The sequence below is a fragment of the Palaemon carinicauda genome, chromosome 30 (genome assembly GCF_036898095.1).
Source record: "Palaemon carinicauda isolate YSFRI2023 chromosome 30, ASM3689809v2, whole genome shotgun sequence".
NCBI lineage: Eukaryota > Metazoa > Arthropoda > Malacostraca > Decapoda > Palaemonidae > Palaemon > Palaemon carinicauda.
The window spans coordinates 4,797,964-4,808,174 of NC_090754.1; the positions used below are offsets into that span (position 1 = coordinate 4,797,964).

Genomic DNA, 10,211 nt, shown 5'->3' on the forward strand with positions numbered 1-10,211 from the left:
AGTTAATGTGTTGACACTAAGAAAGAATGACAACTCAGCATCTTACATCCTGTACACAAATTGAGTTGACCATAGCAAATCTCACGGCCAGCTCTTCCAACCAACATGACATATTACGTCATTTGTTTTAAACATGTAATATTAATATTCTAATCATTACATATGCTCGGCCAGCTATCTCAATTTTTTTTTACAAAAATTTAACAACAAGCCGAAACATGGTTATTAGGTGTGACTGGACATACGTATCATTCATTGTCCAAAACTAGCTATATCCAACTGAGGACGAATGTCCAAACAGGCACACCAAAATTAATAACAATAGTGCATACAAAAAAAAGATATTACCAAAGCAAAAAGAAAAATGCATGATAAAACCAAGATCATACATATGGTACATTGCTAGCAAATGATTACATGGTACCAAAAAACAAAACAAATTCTGACTTACAAATGATTCGGTAACTTGATAAAAAATAATTGTTACCTTTGTCAGAAACAAGATACTCAATATTCAGTGCACAAATACGAATTCCTGGTACGTACACGTACCACGGTTTCGTACATATATATATATTTATATATAGGGCTGATACATTTTATTAGATGCCCATAGATTCTGTTATATATCTTATATATTTTTTTTTTTTTTTTTTTTTTTTTTTTCTCTTTTCTTTTTTAACATTCCGGCTTATATATTTTTATTAGATGCCGAGAGAAAAAAATGATTTATATCCTTTTTTATTTTATTTATTTTTTTAAATGTTATTTTAAATGTATTTTTAACAATGCAAATGTAGAGAATTTCTTTAATTACATATTACTAGCGTACTAGTCAGCTTTTCATACAAACATCATCCTGACAAATTACTCCCTTAGCGAATGAGGTGGCCACTCATACAGCTTTGAATTGTATCAGGTAAGGGGTATTGTCAGGGCTATTCAACTCGTTCCTTTGTAGCTGCTTGCTGTGCCGTAACCTACGCCAAACAAGGATGTTCACGGCGATAAATATCATCACCGTGAAACACAAACTAGCCAGTATTATGGGGTGAAGAATCTCTTTGTAAGTCGGCGACAGGTGGTCCTTTTCGGTAAGTTTCATTAAGTGTTTCGCCACACTTCCTTTATAGGGGAGAGGAAGTGCGGGCGTTGTAGAGGTCCACGTGAAATTCGCGAAGTAAGCACGTTCTCTGATGATTGTCCGTAGGCCAGTCACCATGGAATTCGGGGAAGTCCCGATACAGCCATCTGCTGCGACGAAGATGTGGTTGTGGGATGTGGATCCGTCAGGGCATGATATATTGAAGCCGTCCTTGTCGTATCGTATCCACGAGCCATTATTTAGTCTGCAATTGAATTCTTTATTGTCAAAGGGATAAAGCTTATCCAGACAATTTTCACTTGTATGGGAGAGAGCACCGTCTAGCACTATACCTAACTCGCATGAATCCATCAAGTTTTTACGGAATTCAAATGAGTCAGCTGTACATATTTTTCTATCCATTGCGTCTGAACAGTGAGTTAATTGATTTAAGTCTTTAATGACCGTATATGTTTCCTTGTCTGGGGAAATCAATACGTGTCCTGTCAAACTGGATATTACTGGATTTGAGTGATTCGTCATGAAAGTCGGAAATGGTGATATCCTGTAAGATTGCCAGGCATCAGAAGAATCAAAGGGAATTGTAATCCTAATCTTGTTATTATCTACGTTTACTGTAATTAGGCTGTAATAAAATTCTAACCTATGTTCGTCTAACAAAGGAACATAGCCTAGTTTATCCCTAGTGTTCTCCAGAACTAATTTTAAGTAACGTATAGGCAACAAATGGGGCGACAATACACCTTTAGTTGCTAACGTGATAGCTTCTACATAATCCTTGGATTTCTCAATGAAATGTGCAATTCTGTTATGTATGTGATCTATCTTTGAATCATAATACGTTAATGTTGCTAACAAATCCTGTACTTCCATAATTTGAACGATATTATCTGAATGTTCATTTAACAAACCCATAATTTTATTGATTGAAGCTAACTGATCCCTTAGTTCTGACGTAATCAATTCATCTTTATGAGTCAAGAACTCAATTTTCTTATTTTGATTACTAATTTTAAGACGATTGGAAAGTCCTAAACCTAAACTTGCAACAGACCCAAAGATGCTTAATGCAGCATAAATGAACGGATTCCGTCTTTCTTTTTGTTCGTGTCCTACAGTCCACATCAAAAGGTCATAAGCCAAAGATCCTGTCTCTCCAGTCTTATTCTTTAAGTCATCAGATAGCATCTCTGCAATTTTTAATGTTGAGCTAAGCAAACTCTTAGTAGTCAAATGAAAATGTCTCCTATGCAACTCATCCAATGATGCAGAAAACCTTGAAATGGCGGTTCTTAAGCTAGTGACATCATTCTCTTGAAGAAAAATTGCTTGCATATGCACTTCGACAATTACGTTGGTTGATGTAATAAAAATGTCTTCTTGTCTTTCAACTATATTTCCATATTTAAAATATATATTCTTAGTCTTAGAACTCATCCCATACGAAAAAAATGTCTGAGCGAACAATATCACTCCCAACAACAAAAAATTCATCTTGGAAACCTGTAACGAGAAAAAACATATGTAATTACTCCTGTATTAAAAAGAAAACTTTTAAATTAAAATTAAAATTTTTCCTCACTTCTTTTTAATTTCTTATGTGAGACAATGGTACTATTCTCTCATCCGTGGGTTGGGCTACATTTTGAATTCTAAACCTATTGGCCGTTAATATTTCCAAAATGTTAAATGGGCCTTCAAACTTAGGTGTTAGTTTATAGTTGAGCCCTTTTCTGACATTGATTTGAATATAGATGTTATCACCCACGGTATATGTTTTAGTTGGTTTCGCTATTTTATCATGATTCCTTTTCATTATGATTTGTGATTCTTCTAAATTCTTTCGAAGGATATCATATCGACTTATACTTGCATTTATACATTCTTTTAAAGGATTTGATAGATTAGTTGTAGGCGTTAATACATGGAAAGGTGTTCTAACTGGGGTACCATACAATGCTTCATGCGGTGACATTTTAATTGATATATGATATGAATGATTCAGAGTACTCAGTGCCGCCGGTATTGCAATATCCCAGTTGGGGTCTGATCCCCCTAGTGTTACCCTTAATATATTTAATATCTTCCTATTTGCTCTTTCCACTAGCCCATTCGACTCTGGGTGATATATCATGGTATTGATCTTCTTTATTTTGAGGAATTCACACAATGAGGTAAGAAAGTGATTATTAAATTCACCACCCGAGTCTGAGATTATCATGTGTGGAATTCCATGTTTACAAATGTAACACTCGTAAAACTTCCTAGCGCATTCAATCGCAGTTTTAGTTTTAAGCGCTATTAGTTCTGTATATCGAGTTAAAGCATCTATAATTACTAAGAGGTGCTTATTCCCTCTGTCTGACTCGTAAAATCCTGTTAACAAATCTAAATGTATTCTTTCAAAGGGTTGATTGGGAACAGGATAAGTTCCTAAGCTAACAGGTGTTTTCGTATGCCCTTTGTTTTCCTGACATGTGCGACAATTAGCTATGTGTCTTTTTATATCTGTAAGCATTGTATGCCAATAAAACAATGATTTGGCTTTCTGTGACATTAATGAGAACCCAGGGTGTCCATGTAATGGATTTGAATGCAACCAATTCAGGACAGTGGAAACAAGTGAGTTTGGTACTACTACCTGGTCGTTAGTTACATGTGGTGTATTGCGGGTTTTCCTTGTCACAGTCCTACACAGAATATTATCTTTGATTACATAATTCTGCTGCTTATACTTTATATATTCTTTTTCTTTATGATTGCCTTTCAAAGCATTTATAATTGTTTCTATTTTCTGATCTTTTCTTTGCTCAGTCTGTAACAATTCAGCACTCCAGCCTAAATCTTCTTGTTCAGATATTGTTTTTACAATAGGCATGGATGTTGATATATCTATTAATTCAGCTAAAGACTCCGTACAAGATGACACGGGGTTGCGTGATAATGCATCCGCAATGATATTTGCTTTCCCAGGTAAATACCCGATTCTTGCGCCAAAATCTTGAATGATTAAATGCCACCGAGTTCGTTTAGGGCTGTGATTGAAGCCTTTAAAGAACTCTGTTAGTGGTTTATGGTCAGTAAGAACCTTAACGGGATAACCGTAAATTATGAACTTAAAATGCACTAGCGAATTAACAATAGCTAGTCCTTCCTTGTCTATTACTGCATATTTACTTTCGGAAGTTCTCAATTTTCGAGAATAGAAAGCTATCGGGAAAAACTGTTTATCATATTGCTGAAGCAATACCCCTCCCACTCCTAAGTCTGAGGCGTCTGTTGCAATGAAGAATTCCTTACCGAAGTCAGGAAATTTTAAGATAGGAGAACTACACAGTTCATCTTTCAAAGTATTAAACGCCTGTTGATGTTGCTCAGACCATATGAAATCTACGCCCTTCTTCGTAAGATCAGTTAAAGGAGCGGCTATTATTGAATAGTTGCGTATAAAACGCCTGTAATATCCACTACAACCCAGAAATTGCTGTATTCCCTTGACATTAGTAGGTATGGGAAAATTACGTATAGCCGACACCTTATCATGGACTACTTTAAGACCTTGGCTTGACACCATGAAACCCAAATATACTAATTCTGTTTTGAAAAATTCACACTTACTAATCTTTACCCTTAAGTTATGTTGTCTTAATCTCTGTAGTACTAGTTCTAACTTACGTAGATGTTCTTCTAAGGTGTTGGAAAAGATTACAAGATCATCCATATAGGCATGCAATATATCCCCTAACAAGTCTCCAAACACTATGTTAATCATTCTTGTAAATGTTATAGGAGCACAACGTAAACCAAAAGGCATCCGTAAAAATTCATAATGTCCCCTGGCTGTGCTGAAGGCTGTGTATGGGATACTATCTTCTTCTAATGATATCTGGTGAAAGCCTTTAAGTAAGTCCAAACTGGTAAAATATTTATTCTGACCTAACAAAGACAAAATATCGTCAGTACATGGCACTGGGAATCGATCAGGGATCGTTTCCTCGTTTAGACGACGAAAGTCGACACAGATACGCCATGTTCGATCTTTTTTCGGTACAACTATTAAAGGAAAATTATAAGGGCTATTTGATTTTCTAATGACTCCTTCCTCTAACATTTTACCTACTTCATCATTTATTTCATTCTGGAATTTCATAGGGAGTCTGTACGAGGGTACATATATAATTTTCTGTTTGTCTTTTAACCTTATTTGATGCTCGATCACATCTGTTTTCCCTAAGGATCCATCCGTAGTGGAAAAGACATCTGTATATTTATTTAAAAGTTCAAAAATTTTTTGCTGAATTTCTTCGTCTTGAATGTCCTTACTGATTTTATTTTTAATAGATCGTAAAAGGGATTCATCCGCAACTGATTGAGAGTGATTGATTTCAGCAACGGTAAGAATACGATGTTTATAAACTTCTACATCCAAGATATGTTGATTTTTGTGAATTACTAAAGTGTTATTTAAATGATTACAGACTTCGATATTACATTGCTGATGTGAGCCTACTGTATAAATAGCTTGTGTGACAGACAATCCGTTGGTTTTCAAAGTATCGGAAAGGATTAATATTTCAGATCCCGGTAGTGTTTTCTTTATTTGCACTATTAAATTCGAAGGTATGTTTGGTTCGATATATTGCGTGCAAGATGATATTACGGGTGAACGAGAATTCTGCTGGGTCGCGTGTATTATTTCTTTATTAGTGAGACAAGTTATTGGTTCTTCAACGTACGTTACGGTTACATTTGTCGTCTCCTTATTATCCAAAACAGACTTTAAAGTATTAGAAGACTTATAGAATTTCCCTTTGATATACACGCCGTGCTTTGCAGGAGCTAAGATAATGTTTTGATTTCCCATAGATGGGTATCCTATAATTACAGCTGGATACATATTAATGTTTTTCACAACAACAAATGTATCGGCAAACGTGCGATTACCGACTCTGAACTGAATATGAGTTATGCCTATGACGTTTAATTCATTATTTCCTATACCTGAAAGTCTGATTCCTGATTTTTCAATCGGAAAGTTCGAAAACAACAAATGATGCGTCTTCAAATCCATAATATTACGTGGACTACCAGAGTCAAAAAATAACGTAAAGGATTTGTGTTCTAAATTTACAGCATATAAGGTTGGCCGTAACTCATTTTGGCTTATTATTGTATGAATTCGTTGCAAATCTACGGGAGCATGCACTGTTTTACTTAATTCGGCCGTGTGTTTCATAGGAAAATCTATTGTCTCACATTTATCTGATAAAACATTAAATTGATTATTCAATACTATTGATGTTGACATAAATGACCTTGACCCAACATCACTCTCTTCCCCTCTAGAGTTAACTATGTGGTATTTGCTTTGTTCTGCACATTCTGAAAATTAGGCTGACTTTGCGAGGTCTGGTTTGACGGCCCAGGCTCAGCGATATTTGAAGAAGTGTTTGTTTGTTTCGGACTCTGAACTGCATTGACATTTTGTTGTTTCTTCTTATTGTTAAAATGAGGATTTTTCTTTTTATTTCCATATGGAACTGACTGTGGAATTGACTGTGTATTTCTAGGATATTGTTGTGTCTTACGCGCGTAACATTGACTATAAGAATGTGATCCTGTGTTGTGAACTGAACAAAATTTCGTTCTACAGTCTGCGCTTATGTGACCTTGACGTTTGCAGTTGTAACACGTCACTCCCGCTACTGGATTATTAATTACGTTCACTGTTTGTGGTTTTGTTTCATTCTTAGCAAAAACTTGAGTTAACACGGGATCGAGATCTGGACACTTGGACATGTGCTTCTTTATCTGTTTATAGACATCCAATTCCGTACTTGCAGGCATTAACTTCTTATCAAAGCACCGCACTAAAGCTTCAGGCAACATAAGTGTCATGCAAGTTAAATACATTAATCGTAAAAAATCTTTCACGGAGATATTATCGTTAGTAACCCAAGTGGAATTACCTAAAATGTCCTGATATTCGTTAAGCCTATCAGCTATGAGAGCTGCTCTCTCAACAACATTAAGCCGATTCATAGTGGCTTGATTAAGTGTATTTCGTAACGTTAACACCACATCCAAAGCTTCTTCACCCCCATAGATCGCGCGTAACCTAACTTTGAAATCATCCCAAGTAACTGCTTCCTGAAATGAAACACCTCTTAAATACGCACTCGCATCCCCCTTAGAAAAATCTATAAAACTTTTAGCTTCTTGTAATTGTACAAAAGGATCTACGATTTGTTTGGCATTTAAATGGGCATCAACGGATGAAATCCATGACTCCACATTTTGTGGCAAGAACCCGTTGACACGGCCTTGAAAAGGAAGGATTGCTGACCTGGCATTTACAAGCGTCACAATTGGAGGAGGATTAGCCTGGCCTACACCACTAGGTCCAGGGGTAGGGCTGACAGGAGGAGCCATGACTGCTGTATTCTTTTTTTTTCTATCTCTTTGACCCCTTTCAATCCTATCAAAATATCTATATGAGTACAGACGCCCACTGCGTAAACGCATATGTATAATAAAATTCCCCCAACAATGTTACTAATCCCAATACATTTCCCCCCAAGAGTTTATGAAAGAAAAAGGAATTAGCACAAAGAAAGAAAAATTCTAAATGAGAATTCGGAGTTTCTTATAACAAAGTTTAGGAATTCACTCACCCCAGTAATATTTGACTAACGACTTGTGACAACTACACTTCACTGCACAAACTGAAATGAATACAAAATCTTTGTACTTAGCTTTATATGTAGTCGAGTCGTCTCTCTCTCTCTCTCTCTTGATGTTTTGTTAGCGATGTCTCGTTCTAGTTTCTTGTAGAATGTAGGTCTTCCTGGATATGTTTTGCAATAGTTGAATGCCAGTCCTTGGGTTTCCTAGGATGTTGATTGAAGATTCTATTTGTATACTAACATATGTTGGTGTTAGCATTTTCGTTGGACTCAGTCAAAATTGTAGATATTTGTAGATAGTTCTGAGTTCTTGAAGATCTTTATCAGGTATTACAGCTTTTATGTTGAAGTCTTGAAGATATATCTCTGGTTTTACAGCTATTTATTTTTGAAGTCTTGAAGATATTTCTCTAATTCTTAGAGTATAACCGCTGTCTTTGAGTTTAAGCGCTGCCACCATTTATTGGTGTGCTACTGTCTTAAGCACACATTTGAGTATGAGTTGTTTTCAGATGTATTTAGATGGTTTATTGAACACATATTGGTGGTTTTTTAAGTTTTATTGTATATAAACAACTGAGTTAAACATCTCCATCACTGGAGGAAGCTGTGTTGGTCCACATGACCAATTCTGGTGAAGTTTAGACAAGAACTGAACAAATTACTGATATCCCAAAAATCGTACACTTGCTTTAATTTGGATAAGTGACGGAATCGGAAGACACCTGCATCCGGTGACGTCACAAACTTTCACACGAAGAGTTAATGTGTTGACACTAAGAAAGAATGACAACTCAGCATCTTACATCCTGTACACAAATTGAGTTGACCATAGCAAATCTCACGGCCAGCTCTTCCAACCAACATGACATATTACGTCATTTGTTTTAAACATGTAATATTAATATTCTAATCATTACATATCTGCCTTACTCTCAGGAAGTATAGCAAGATTTGGTATCGTTCAGTACATTACTTCTCACAGGTATACCACTTTCACTTGTTAATTATTGTCATCATTGGCGAATTTTACTGAGAGTCACATTACATCAGACAACCACCTATAACCCTGCCGCCAACGGAAAGGTTGAACATTTTCATTGCATCCTCAAAGCAGCTTTGATGTCGCGCTTAAAGGACTCCAACTGGTTTACTCAGGTTCCCTGGATCCTCCTAGGACTAAGGACCACTCCCAAAGACGCCCTGGATGTCTTGGCAGTTGAAATGGTATATGGCAACCCAAATTATTTTCCGTGTGCTACCTCCTCCGACAATCTCCAGCGTCTACGCCACGTTGTGGAAAAAATTTACTCCTTACCACCAGACTTACAAGTCCCCAGCTAAGCAACACATACCAATGGATATGCAATTGCCAGCATACGTTTTCCTTTGTAATGACACTGGCAAGCAACCAGTAATGCCCCTTTACACGGACCCATTCCTTGTGATCCGTAAAACAACGAAGGTATTCTTACTGAACATTTGATGCAAAGAAGACCGGGTCTCTATTGATTGGCCTAAACCTGCATATCTACTGCAAGATGACCCACCTATGGTGCACCTCTCAAAATCAGGGAGCCCCATTTCACATGTACGACAATTTTAGGGAACAAGCCCTGTACCGCAGGTGTTTCATTCACGTCCGTACACTGTAACGGTTTTTAGTTTTTGTCTTATCACTCACTCTTCCCTGCATTGTTAATAGACCCTCTTGTATTATCTTCCTAGCACAGACTTTATCATGTTTACATTTTCATGACCTTCTTCCTTGGAAGTCACTGTATATAGAGTCGATGATTGTTTAATAATGTTTAGTTGCAGTCACCTTGTCTCTCAGTTATCACCAAACTGTGGTAAATAAAAACCTATTGAGAGTGTTTTAACCGTAACGAAATTATATTTTATTTGAAAAGATGGTTAAGATACTCTTATTCTATTCCGAATGAAAACATTCTTTTTTCAAATTAAATTCTAGTGCTATACTTTTTCCACTTCATCTGAAAAAAGTCTTATATCTTTTTACTTTAATATGTTTTCTATGCATCTCAATAGATTTTAATTATTTTAATGAAGGACTTTGTGACTTTCATCATGATTAAGTACGAGAGAGAGAGAGAGAGAGAGAGAGAGAGAGAGAGAGAGAGAGAGAGAGAGAGAGAGAGAGAGAGCACTGATTTACTTATAGATTTTCATTTATATCCATGGCAATTAAACATTTCTTTAACTATCAATACGCTAAGCATTGTGGATAACTTTTATATTAATAAGAAGAAATTGTATTTTGCATTTGAATGATATTATATAAAAATAAATCCCATAAAAACATGTAATTATGTATGTAAGATATCTTATTAATGTGAAAATCATTCCAACCAGGTTTTGAATGTGCAATCTGCTAATATGAGCAGGCGATTCAATGG

The 10,211-nt window shown here is 36.0% G+C and overlaps 1 long non-coding RNA gene across 1 annotated transcript; it reads right to left on the reverse strand.

Annotated features, from left to right (window-relative positions):
* Positions 1–1,058: 1,058 nt before the first annotated feature.
* LOC137622903 (uncharacterized) lies at positions 1,059–7,823 on the reverse strand. Its single transcript, XR_011040519.1, has 2 exons — positions 7,780–7,823; positions 1,059–2,608 (listed from the first exon to the last, which is right to left on the reverse strand). It is a non-coding gene; the product is annotated as an uncharacterized lncRNA (long non-coding RNA).
* Between the last annotated feature and the right edge of the window lie 2,388 nt (positions 7,824–10,211).